At 35.6% G+C, this 12,783-nt stretch overlaps 1 long non-coding RNA gene across 1 annotated transcript; it reads right to left on the bottom strand.

Annotated features, from left to right (window-relative positions):
* Positions 1-11,083: 11,083 nt before the first annotated feature.
* On the bottom strand, positions 11,084-12,385 carry LOC122045199. Its single transcript, XR_006129930.1, has 3 exons — positions 11,739-12,385; positions 11,550-11,650; positions 11,084-11,123 (listed from the first exon to the last, which is right to left on the bottom strand). It is a non-coding gene; the product is annotated as an uncharacterized LOC122045199 (long non-coding RNA).
* Between the last annotated feature and the right edge of the window lie 398 nt (positions 12,386-12,783).

The raw sequence follows: 12,783 nt of genomic DNA, 5'->3' as shown, positions 1-12,783 counted from the left end.
CCCGGACCAATGTGTTGCCAGACTATTTTTGTAATGCCTAATTGTATAGTTCGTTAAGCGCTTTTTCCAATTATCTATGCTATTTCCCACTAGATATGTTCGCATGATTTGCTAAGTGCTTATCCCTTTTGTAGTGGTTTTGCTTACTTAGCTTCTGTGTAGGCGTCGAGGCTACGATCGGTCGGGTTTTTGTCCGACCTGACTAGTCTATTTAACGTCCCGATCGAATTCGGTCATTGGGTGACCCAACCAGTTACTTTGGCGGACCAGTCTACTCTAGGATGTGTGACCAAGTTCTGCGTGATCGAGCTACTCGCCTGGTCGCGAGCCAAGGTACTGGGGAGTCCCGAGAATAGATTACTGTAGCGTCGCCTATTCCCGAAGTCATAGCCACCCCTCATTTTCCCTTTATGTCTTTCGCCTGCATATTCTCCCACATGTCCCCTCAGCACGATTTTCTAGAAGGATCCTGCGGTGGTGGCTGCTCTTAGGTTTACTGCTGACGTCATCTACTTTGCATATGAACTGTCTGATGGGCGTCGAGGACGAGGCCCTCTATGCCCTCCTTTTATAAATATATTTTCCCCTCAACTTTATTGAGCTTTTTCGCCTCAAGAATAAGCCTTCCTTTTATTTCCGGTGCCTGTTGTGCTCCGCCCCTTGTGTTTTATATTTGCATCATCCTATGGATTCTCCTGCACCTAGCTATGCTCCAGGAGTTTCAACCTTTACTGGCGTGGATCTGGACGATCTCTGCTTTACCTATGAAATACCCAGGGTCATGCACATTATCATTTCTTTTGAGATCCACCGGGTTTCCTCACCCCTAGTAGCTAGGGTACACGACCTTCTTCAAGGAGCAAGTTGTTGTCGGCCTTCGCTTCCCCATTCACCCTTTCTTTTCCCAAGTGAGTCGTTATTTCCACATCCCTCTTGGCCAACTTACACCTAATTCCATGAGGATCTTGTCTGGGTTCATCCTCCTCTGTAAAGTGTGCGATATACCCCGAACTCTCCACCTATTTCACTGGTTCTTCATTTTAGTTCGAAATTGAAAGGTTAAGTAAACTTTATATGATAGCCATATAAGGCAAGGTGTTCTTTGATATTTATATTATTAACTTGATTTAGAAAATCGGATGAGATAGATACTATACGTCACTGAAGGCTATTATAATTACTATATACCACTACAAGAAATATGATCTATTATGACATTTTATTTATGACATTTAATTTTTAGTGTCATTATAAATAATTTATAATGACATATATTAAAAGGGATTATTTTAATTATTAAAATATCATTTTAGATTATCTATGGTGACAAAATTTAATATTATCATCATATAACATACTTAAAGTATAACCTATTGTATATTTTTTTCCACAGCCGCGTTTTTGCCCGATCGATCTTCTGTTCCCAAGCGAGCGCCGATTGCTTCTTGCCGACAATCCCTAATTTTCGCCGTCACCGCTCAGATCCGCTCAAGCGCCGCTACCTCCTCTCCCTTTCTCCTCTCTAACCTGCCGTCGCCACTTCTCTCCCCCACGCTCATCATCTCTGTCGCTGCTCCTCACCCTTTTTCCTCCCTAACCCATTCTCGCCGTCACCGCTCCTCTCACCCACATTCACGCATCCTTGTCACCGCCGCCGCCGGCCTCCATCGCTCGTCTCCACCACGATTCCTCCACAGCACAACCTCCTCTGTGATTCCTCAGGTTTACGGAAGGAAGTAGTGAGTGGAGGTTTTGGTTTAAGAAATTTGAAGTTTAAGGTATTTCTTTGTTACATGTTACCTTTTGTTTTTGTGTACTGTTAATTTTTTCAATCCGAACCCTACCTCCATGAAAGTAAAGCTGATTGATTCCCCAACAATACAAATAATTCCTTGTTGCATTGCTTGTAGTTTGGAGAGATGTTTGATACAATTTCAATACATTTTTCTGTCATTTTCATGTAATCTTTACATTTTTTCTGATGCAATTTCAATACATTTTCCCCCAACAATACAAATAATTCCTTGTTGCATTCCTTGTTGCATTCCGTTTTCATGTCTTCCTTGCACATACATCAAAGTTACACAGTTGTATTTTTCGTACTTGTAATATATCAAAGCTACATAATTATATTTGTTCCCTATGCACATATATCAAAATTACAGAGCGTAGCTCCTTGCCTTGCATATGTATCAAAGTTATAAAATTATAATTTTCCTCCTTCCATAATTATTCTATAATTAGGTGATTCTTTGCAAATAAAATATGACTTGGTAGTCTTCGTATTGGTGCAACAAAGTCAACAAAGTGTGTATTGTATACAAACAAAACTTTAAAGTAGATTTTTGCTTCATAATCTCATCTGTTAAACTTAAAAGTCATTCAATTGTATATTTCTATGATTGTGTGATGCTATGCTTTTAGAGCTCTTTTGAGAATTTGTTGCCTTAAGAACTTAAAGTCATCTAGCACTACAAAAATAAAGATGTCATTAAATTTTTTTAATATGTATGATTAATAATATGTATAATATTTGAAACTTGGTTGGGTTTATGTAGTTTTGCCATTTTGGCAAACCTGCTATATGGACTAAGACTTCTCTAAGTTCACAGATAAGCACTTTTATGCTTTTTTTAGACCCTATTAAGTCACCATATACATTCTTTTTTGTAATTTTGACCAGATTAGGTCCATAAGTTTGGGCAAAACTAGTAAAGAGATCTAAGTTGCTCTAAACTTATAAACAAAACACTCTTATTCCTTATGCGATTATTGGTCCTTATATTGATTTATTTTCTAATTTTAACCAATTTAGAACCATGCATATAGCTAAATTGGTCTAAGTTCACAAATAAACTCTCCTATGTGTTCCTTGAACCCTCTAGTGCCATTATATGCATTCTTTTTACAATTTTGACCAATTTAAACCCATTCAGTACAAGAGTGTTATATGGTCTTAAATTATTTTAAATTCATAAATAAGTACTTCTATGCATTTCCTTGACCCTTTGAAGTCACTATGTGTATTTTTCCTCCCTAATTTTGAACTTTTAGGTTCATGTAATAAATTTAGCTAAAACTACTACATGAGCTTAAATTTGTCTAAATTCATAATAAGTACTCATGGATTTGTTACACCCTAAAGTGTATGTATTCTATTTATAATTTTGACCAATTTAGGTTTATTTAGTAGATTGGGCACAACAATTATATGGACTTGAGCTAATCTAATTTCACAAACACTCTTAAGCACTCTTATGTGTCCCCTGCACCCTCTTCCTGTGTGGTGATATCGCTTCCTTTTTTAATTTAGGACCATTTAGTAGTTTTTGGTACATGATCTTAAATAAAGAATAACATGAGTGCAGTACATGATTTTTTTAGAGGTTTATTGGGTAGAAAAGTGCTTTGAATGAACAAGAGCTTCAAAAATATATTCATAAAAAATGAAGAAACAAAATAAGAAATAACTAAAGAAGAATGATAGTGTAGATTGAGAAAAAAAAGTGAAGTTTGTCAATGGTAGGGAGACAAAGCAGTGTTTGCAAGGAGATAAAAAGGGACACTATTTTGGTTGAATTAATAGGGGTTGCTATAATATTAGGGTGTCCTTTGATGGATTGGGTGGGACATAGACCAAAAGAAAATTGATCCAATTTTATTTGGGTGAGTCTTAAAAGTACATATTTGTAGTCACAATTTTCTGTGTAGTTTTCTTAAATCATGATGTTTCAAAGTTTATGATCACCATTATTGTTGCAGTCAGAACTCTTTGTTAAGTATTAGGTTTGACATACTTATTTGTTAATCAGAACTCTAAGTTTGTTAAGTTATCATGCGCTAAGCTAATTGTTTATGATCACCATTATTGTTGCAATCAGAACTTTATATATAGTATTGTTGCAATCTTGAAAGCATTTCCTACAGCCAGCAGTAACACCAGATCACCTACTTCAGATACTTCACTACAGCAAATCAAGCACTTGCAAAGGATATATATCTAACCAAAACTGCTATTATCCCAGTATTTATATATTTTAATTGTTAGAAGTGGTATAGTTGATAGCATATTCTAATTGTTCTATTGTATTACCCTGTAAAGTGTATTACCTTTCTTAAAGGCCATCTGGATCATCTTTCAATTTCTTTTCTCAATTAAATTATCAGATCTGGTACTGTGTATTACCAGATCATCTTGCTATTCTTCTTAGTTTACAATGCACTTCTACATATGTCAATTAAATTATTCATGGTTGGACTAAACATCATAAATGAATAATGATTACTAATAGATGTTAGGATAATAGCTTCTTTGGTTGGTCTAGAATATTTCTATGCTTCTTCAGAAACTTAAAAAAAGTTCCAAACATTGATTTGTTCTCTTGATATGGCTAAAGCTGGTTATCCTTAAATTAACCAAACTATTCTCCTTGTCATTGATCAACAAGCATTAGGGAATTCTGAGAACTTTAAAACCTCAATTGCAGGAACAAAAGGAAGCTGTGAGGTGAGTGGAGGTTTTAGTCAAAGACACCAGAAGCTTAAGCTTTAAAGGTCTTTCCTTGTTACCTTTCTTTCTTTTTTTTGTATTGTATATTTTTCTTTTGTACTGTGTATTATTCTTAGGTGAGATAAATTATGAGATACCATATATTATTGTATCCTCTTAAGTGATGATGTTTCATTCTTGATTTGTAAAGCCTTATCCCATGTCTCTTTAAATTTCATTTAAACTATATTTGTGGTCTATAGTTCTTATACTTGAATTTCACTTGTAACTTAGTTCTTTATTTATGAATGTTAAATTTAGTATATATGTATTTTATAATTTAACAATTTATCATAATGTTAAATTGATTTTAATAAATTTTTTTTTTAGAATCGTTATGGATAAGAGTTGGATGGTTTTACCGAGACAAACTGAGGAGTATAGAAATGGAGTTGAGTCTTTCTTACAATTTGCATTTTCTAATGCTAACATAAATGGAATGATTTTATGCCCTTGTGTGCGGTGTAAGATTGGTATATTTGTTTCAAGAGCGGTTGCTTATGATCATTTGACGGTTGATGGATTCATCAAAGGTTATACTCACTGGGTAGCTCATGGAGAAATAGCTTATAGTGCATCTGCAAACTATGATTTTGTCCAATCTCGAAAGGATGCAGATGATATGCAAGAATTAGTTTACGAGACATTTGGGATTCCAGAGCATAATGATAGTATTATCAGCACATCATCATTTGAAAATGATAAGGAGATTCCAACTAGAGAGGCAGAGAAATTCTATAAATTAATTGATGATTCACAAAAAGAATTATATCCAGGTTGTAAGAAATTCTCAAAACTTGCATTTATTATTCGTTTGCTTCACTTGAAGTGTCTAGGGAAAATGACCAACAGGATTTTTTATATGCTTTTAAATTTATTGAGAGAAGCATTTCCAAATGCAATAGATGATTTGCCTAAATCGTACTATGAAGCAGAAAAATTGATGAAGCAATTAGGACTTGGTTATGAAAAGTTTGATGCTTGTCCTAATGATTGCACTTTGTTTTGGAGGTTGGATAAAGACAGAATTCAATGCAAAATATGTAGTGAGCTTAGATGGGAAACATCTGAAAATGATCCTACTGGTGAGAAAAGAAAAATCGCACGTAAGGTTTTATGGTATTTTCCAATAAAGCCTAGATTACAACGTTTGTTCATGTCATCCAAAGCAGCATCCCATATGAGATGGCATTCTGAATCCCGTACAAAGGATGGTTACATGCGGCATCCGGCTGACTCTCTATCTTGGCAAACATTTGACCATAAGCATCCAGAATTTGCAAAGGATCCTAGGAACATAAGGCTTGGTTTAGCATCAGATGGATTTAATCCATTCAAAAATATGAGTGTGACACATAGTACGTGGCCAGTTATTTTAATGCCATATAATCTTCCACCATGGATGTGTATGAAGCAACCATACTTTATGTTGTCACTATTGATACCTGGCCCATCCGCTCCAGGGAATAATATCGACATCTACTTGCAACCTCTTATTGCAGATTTGAAGGATTTATGGGAGATAGGAATTTAAACATATGATGCATCAACTAAATAGAATTTTCAATTGCATGCTGCATTACTATGGACAATAAGTGATTTCCCCGGATATGCAAACTTATCCGGATGGAGTACTAAAGGAAAACTTGCATGCCCAGTGTGTCATCAATTTACACATTCACAATGGTTAAAACATGGTGGAAAATATTGTTATATGGGTCATCGGAGGTTTTTAAATAGTGATCATGTATTTCGAAAAAATGCTCAATTTTTTGATGGCACAGAAGAGCATGGAAGACCACCACCTATACTATCAGGAGACATGGTGATAAATGAGTTGAAAATTTTGAAATTTACTTTTGGAAAAACAATTAATGATAATTCAGCTCTGCCATTCAATTGGAAAAAAATGAGTATATTCTTTGATTTACCATATTGGAAAGATAATGTGATACATCACAATCTTGACCTTATGCATATTGAAAAGAATGTATGTGAATTTATTTATGGGACATTGCTGAATATAGAAGGAAAATCGAAAGATAATCTCAAATCACGACTTGATTTGCAAGAAATGGGGATAAGATCATCACTTCATCCTATTGAGAAAGGATTAAATAAAGTTTATTTACCTCCCGCATCTTTTTCAATGGCGAAAAAAGAGAAGGATATATTTTGCAAGGTCCTAAAAAAAATCAAAGTTCTAGATGGCTATGCATCCAATATTTCACGATGTGTTCAAATGAAACTGGCAAAATTAAGTGGTCTAAAAAGTCATGACAATCACATCTTGATGAAGCAATTATTGCCAGTAGCACTATGCAAAACTTTATCTAAATCTGTTCGTATTCCTTTGATTAGATTAAGCAGATATTTTCAAGAGTTATGTTGTAAAGTAATTTCTCCTACAGATTTGGTTCGTTTAAAGAGAGATATTGATGTGATCCTATGTGAATTGGAAAAGATTTTTCCTCCATTTTTTGACATAATGGTTCATCTAACTATTCATTTGGCAACTAAAGTACAACTTGCTGGGCCAGTTCACTATCGTTGGATGTATCCAATTGAAAGGTATTATACAAATCTTATTGATATTTTTTTAATAAATAGTTTGTTAGATAAATAATACAAATTGTTGTGTTTTGACACAAGGTACTTGGGAACATTAAAGTCTTATGTTCGAAATAGAAGTAGACCAGAAGGATCTATTGCTGAAGAGTATTTAGCTGAGGAATGTTTGACATTCTGCTCTTTATATTTAGCAGATTACGTAGAGACAAGATTTAATCAAACATCAAGAAATGATGATATAAATATTGACTCTCCATTTGCATTAGATGTGTTCAACTACTCAGGTCATGCACTTGGAAAGGCCATTGCAACTAAGTTTGACATTGAGATATTAAAGAAGGCACATCAATATGTATTATTCAATTGTCATCACGTCCAATCTTATATAGAGTATGTTTTTTTATATAAATCATGTGTTCAAATATATACCTATTTAAGTCAACTTTATTTATAAATTTATTATTATTTTTTTGTAGCGAACATCGAAAAATTCTGAATCAAAGTCATTCTCATATTCCACCACACCAAATTGAGCGTTTACATAGTGAAACATTTTCCTCATGGTTTGCCAGTCATGTAAGTTGTGTTGTAATAGTTATTAAAATTATATGTTATAATTATTTTCAAATATGATTGATTAATTACTTATTGTATGATAGATTGAAGATACAAACCTTCCTGCAGATGATCTAGTGTCAAGTGATTTGAGATTAATTGCCAGACAATATGAAAATTTTATTTCAAATGAATTTAGGTTCCATACAAAGGAAGTGGAACGTAAGAGAAAAACTCAAAATTGTGGTGTAACTGTTAGGGCAACTACTTCAAGTTATTCAAGTATAAGAGATCATAATCCAATATTAAGTGAACTTGATTATTATGAGATTTTACAAAATGTGATTGAGTTAAACTATGGAGGAGGTCGAAAAGTTGTGTTATTTGAGTGTGAGTGGGTCTCCAAAGGCAAACGGCTAAAATTGGATGAGGATGGCTTTGTGTTAGCAAATTTTAAAAATGTTAGGCGTCATAACGAGCCTTATATTTTAGCATCTCAGGCTATGCAAGTATTTTATGTGGAAGATCCAATTGATTGTGATTGGCATGTCATTATCACCACTGATGCACGAGCAAAGCATAAAATGTAGCCTATGGCAGATGTTGATACATATCTTCAAAGTAATATTCGTAATTCTGAAGACTACAATGAACATGAAGAAGTGGTTTGGATTCGAGATGATGTTGCAGGAGTGGAAATTGATACTGATTTGTGATGAAAATTTATCTAATTCATGTATTTATGTTTATTTAATTATCATTGTAATAACAGTACAATATGGATTTTTATATGATGATTGAATGATATATGATGTTATGCACTTCTTTTTCATGTTTAACTTTTGTGCACAGATAGTGATGATGTACTTCGTAATACTAATACGAAAAAAAGAGGTCCTTCATTTATAATTGATATTAGAAGGTTTATGATTCTGTATCATCTATAATTTGTAACTAACTATTATTTGCAGTAGGAATGGCTCCTAAGCGTCGAACTAAAAGGAAGTCTCGCTTTAAACTTCAAACTGAGATTGATATGGAACCATCAGCTATGCGTACAAATCACACAGATCGACATTCAATTGAACAAGGTATTATCTAAAATTATGCATATAAAATTCTTATTTGTATTTTTTACTTGAATCGATACTTTTATATATGGTGAAAATATGCAAGGTACCTTGAATAACCAAAGAGATGCAGCTTCAAATCAATTCCATGTTGATGTACAAGATCCTATCCCACATGTTGAAAATAATTTTTTAGTTCCAGACCAAAACGATGATATGAATGAAAAATCTAATGAAGGTAACATATATGAAAATTATAATAATTTATTTTATTATTTATATGTTGTCTTAAATATCTTTTTTAACTTTTGTGTACAGATAGTGATGATGTACTTCGTAATACTAATACGAAAAAAAGAGGTCCTTCATTTATAATTGATATTAGAAGGTTTATGATTCTGTATCATCTATAATTTGTAACTAACTATTATTTGCAGTAGGAATGGCTCCTAAGCGGCGAACTAAAAGGAAATCTCGCTTTAAACTTCAAACTGAGATTGATATGGAACCATCAGCTATGCGTACAAATCACACAGATCGACATTCAATTGAACAAGGTATTATCTAAAATTATGCATATAAATTTTTATTTGCATTTGTTTACTTGAATCAATACTTTTATTTATGGTGGAAAATATGCAAGGTACCTTGAATAACCAAAGAGATGCAGCTTCAAATCAATTCCATGTTGATGTACAAGATCTTATCCCACATGTTGAAAATAATTCTTTAGTTCCAGACCAAAATGATGATATGAACGAAAAATCTAATGAAGGTAACATATATGAAAATTATAATAATTTATTTTATTATTTATACGCTATCTTAAATATCTTTTTTGACTTTTGTGCGCAGATAGTGATGATGTCACGCCCCGGGAAAGTCTTTGTTTGAAAAAATTTCGACAGCACCTCCCCTGTACAGCGGACAATCTGAAACTTTCTACATCCACAATATACATCAGCCACATGCGGCTGAAATATATACACAACGGAAAATAACAGAAACCAAATACAAACCAAAACACAAAACTGCTAGCCGGCTAGATTTACACAACCAACAACCAATACAAAATGCCACATAACAACCTCAACACTCTAAAAACAACTGGAATATAGAGCTAAACAAACTGATACATAAACAAACAAAACATAAGTGAAACCGATAAGTCTTCTGATGTGACATGGGACCAGTAGACAGGATACTCCAAGCGACACCATAAACAACCTGGTACCTGAAAAATAGTGTCCACGGGGGTGAGTTCAACAACTCAGCAGATACCTAGTTGACATGTATAGTAAACTATAACAAATAATAATAACTATGGTGTACAGTCTCCTGAACAAAAGAAGGTAATGCATAATAGAAAAGACTGAAGAATACTGTACTCACCAGGGCCACCTATCAGAAAAATCAGGTCGTCAGACCAGAAGTGTTATAATTCCTGTATGCATGTCAAACATATGCATCCATCCAAATGCAGCATATAAGTGCAGCAAACACAAGCAGTAAATGCATAAATGCGTATGATGCCAATGATGCGTCCTGGTCACCCCTGACGTCAGTCAGTCATCTCACACACAATAGTGAGGCCGAGTGGGTAGGGCTGTGACAACCGTGCACTCTGTTGTCACTACTCCTGATGAGTGACCGAGTGGACGGGATGCTGTCGGAGTACACCTATCCTCCTACCCCAAATCATAAATGGGGGAGCGCAATGCTCTCAACTCTCGGTACACGATGACGGGGCGCGTTGCATCACGCTACCCATGAGCGGACCAACGGAGCCAAACAAAGTCCCTGCTGCAACACACACTGCCTGAATCGACCATTAACCCATGAGTGATGGTGTGTGCAGATCCATGTAACTGGCGATGTGCTCAACAATAATGGAGCGGACTATCGCACAGCATGCAATCATGATGCATGACACTAAGCATAACAATAAACTGATCAGCATAACTATATCTATATATATAAAATGAGTATCGTAATATCGATGGTCAAATATGAAGATCTAAAGTACACAGGTCAGATAGGATATCAAAAACCTAGGTCCTGAACATAACCAACATGGTATGTCACTACCTCTCTGAGCATATATATATATATATATATATATATATATATATATATATATATATATATATAATCATATGGGTACTAGCATAAAAGGCATATCAGGAGCAAACAAGCATGTAACAGGTATCCGGTAGTGACGTATCGAAACAAGGACGAACATAATTATTACTAAAGGCTATAACCTACTAGACATATCAACATGACAGATCAAAAAGATAAGTCAAGGTACCCGCCTCCGATAAGAGTATCGTATCCAGTCCAATCCGACATCGAGATGCTCGTCTCGCGTCAAAGTCCTGTGTCAATAATACATATACATTTTTATTTAGCTAACAATTCATTAAATAGCTAAATAAAAATTCGTACGACTAATTTAGGATAAAACCCTAATCACATCATCCAAATCAACCAACATAATTGATTGTATTCATTAAACCTTACCTTAGGATCAAACCAAAAAGGAAGATCACAGTGGTTAGTGTTCTCACCAACAATGTCTGCCAAGTAAAACACCATACAGGGCCTACACAGAAGTTAATGTAATTAACCCTATGCTTACCTAATAAAAAGCAATACCAATAACTCAAATTCTGATCTACCTAATGTCACATGGTTAGTTCTGTCAAATCTGCTGAAACTGAACAAAACTAGCACTGATCTAATACTTAGACATTTCATTGCTCAAACCATAGAAATCATTTAATTCATCTTCCAAAACTCACCTAGATTTGGAGACTCCTCAGTTGAGCCACGGAAGAGATACTTGCAGACAGAAATTCATGGCCAAAGCTACCGTAAAGCTGCTACCAAGGCAAAGCCGGAGCTACAGCCATCACCCACCAACTTAGCACAAACCTCTTATACAAAAATTGGAATTCAGATCTCTATAAATCCAAACCAAAATGCCTTACCCAATTTCTGTGCCGGCAGTTTCCTCTCTGCAAGCGATTCAACAAAAGCAGATAGATGAGATGAGTGAAGAAAGAACCGGCAATAGAAAAGCTAGGGCGCGGCGCAGATGGCGGATCAGCTCCGACCGACCAAAGGAAGTATGCTCAGCTCTTGGCCGGAGAGGAGTTCGGCCATGGACTCGAGAGGAAGAGGAAGAACCTCTGCTTTGGCTGGTTGCGTGGATAAACGACAGCCCCGGTGTCGGGATCACAGCTAGGGAAGAGATGACCGGCGGCGTTAAGTGGCTAGGGCACGAACACTAGGCAAAGGAGAGGTGCTTGGCTGCCGGCGCTCAGAAGAGGAGAATGAGGGTCGGCGCTATGGCTGAGAGGCCGGCGGATCGAGGTCGGCGTCGCGACGGCCAGAGGAGAGGAAGAGGAGAGGGAACTGTTGCGTGGCGGTTTTGGCAATAGGGTCGGTGACTCGGTGTTCGGGAGAAGGGAATAAGAAAAACAAGGAAAAAGAAAAATAAAAATCAAACTTTTCCTCTTTAAATTAGGTAGCCTAAATAGACTTTTCCCGGACCCCGTTTTTATCCCCGTTAACTTGTCCATACGAGCTCCGAAAAATTTCCGAAAAATTTCAGAAAATTCCCTTATTATTATTCTCTATTTTTCCGGTATTTTACATTTTTTCTCACTAATAAAAATTTAGTCCCCAAATTTCAGTATCTACCATCAGCAAATACTAACAACAGGTAAAGCGTATAAATGCTGAACGGTAAATTAAACCACATACCTCAAGTGAAAAGGTGGGGGTTTCGAGCTCGGATCGTATCCTCGAGCTCCCAGGTAGCCTCCTCGTCCGTATGATGCTGTCATCCGACTTTAACTAGGCGGATAGTCTTGTTCCGCAACTAACGCTCTTTCTAGTCCAGTATCTGTACCAGAACCTCCTCATCAGTGATGTCAGACTGAATAGGAACTAAGATATCTGTCAGCACATGTGCTGAGTCGGCTATGTAACTCCTCAGCATGGATACGTGGAATACATCGTGAATACCTG

Source organism: Zingiber officinale, chromosome 2B (genome assembly GCF_018446385.1).
Source record: "Zingiber officinale cultivar Zhangliang chromosome 2B, Zo_v1.1, whole genome shotgun sequence".
Classification (NCBI taxonomy): domain Eukaryota; kingdom Viridiplantae; phylum Streptophyta; class Magnoliopsida; order Zingiberales; family Zingiberaceae; genus Zingiber; species Zingiber officinale.
Note: the sequence above shows the minus strand (reverse complement) of the source record. Positions and strands in the feature narration are given on the sequence as shown.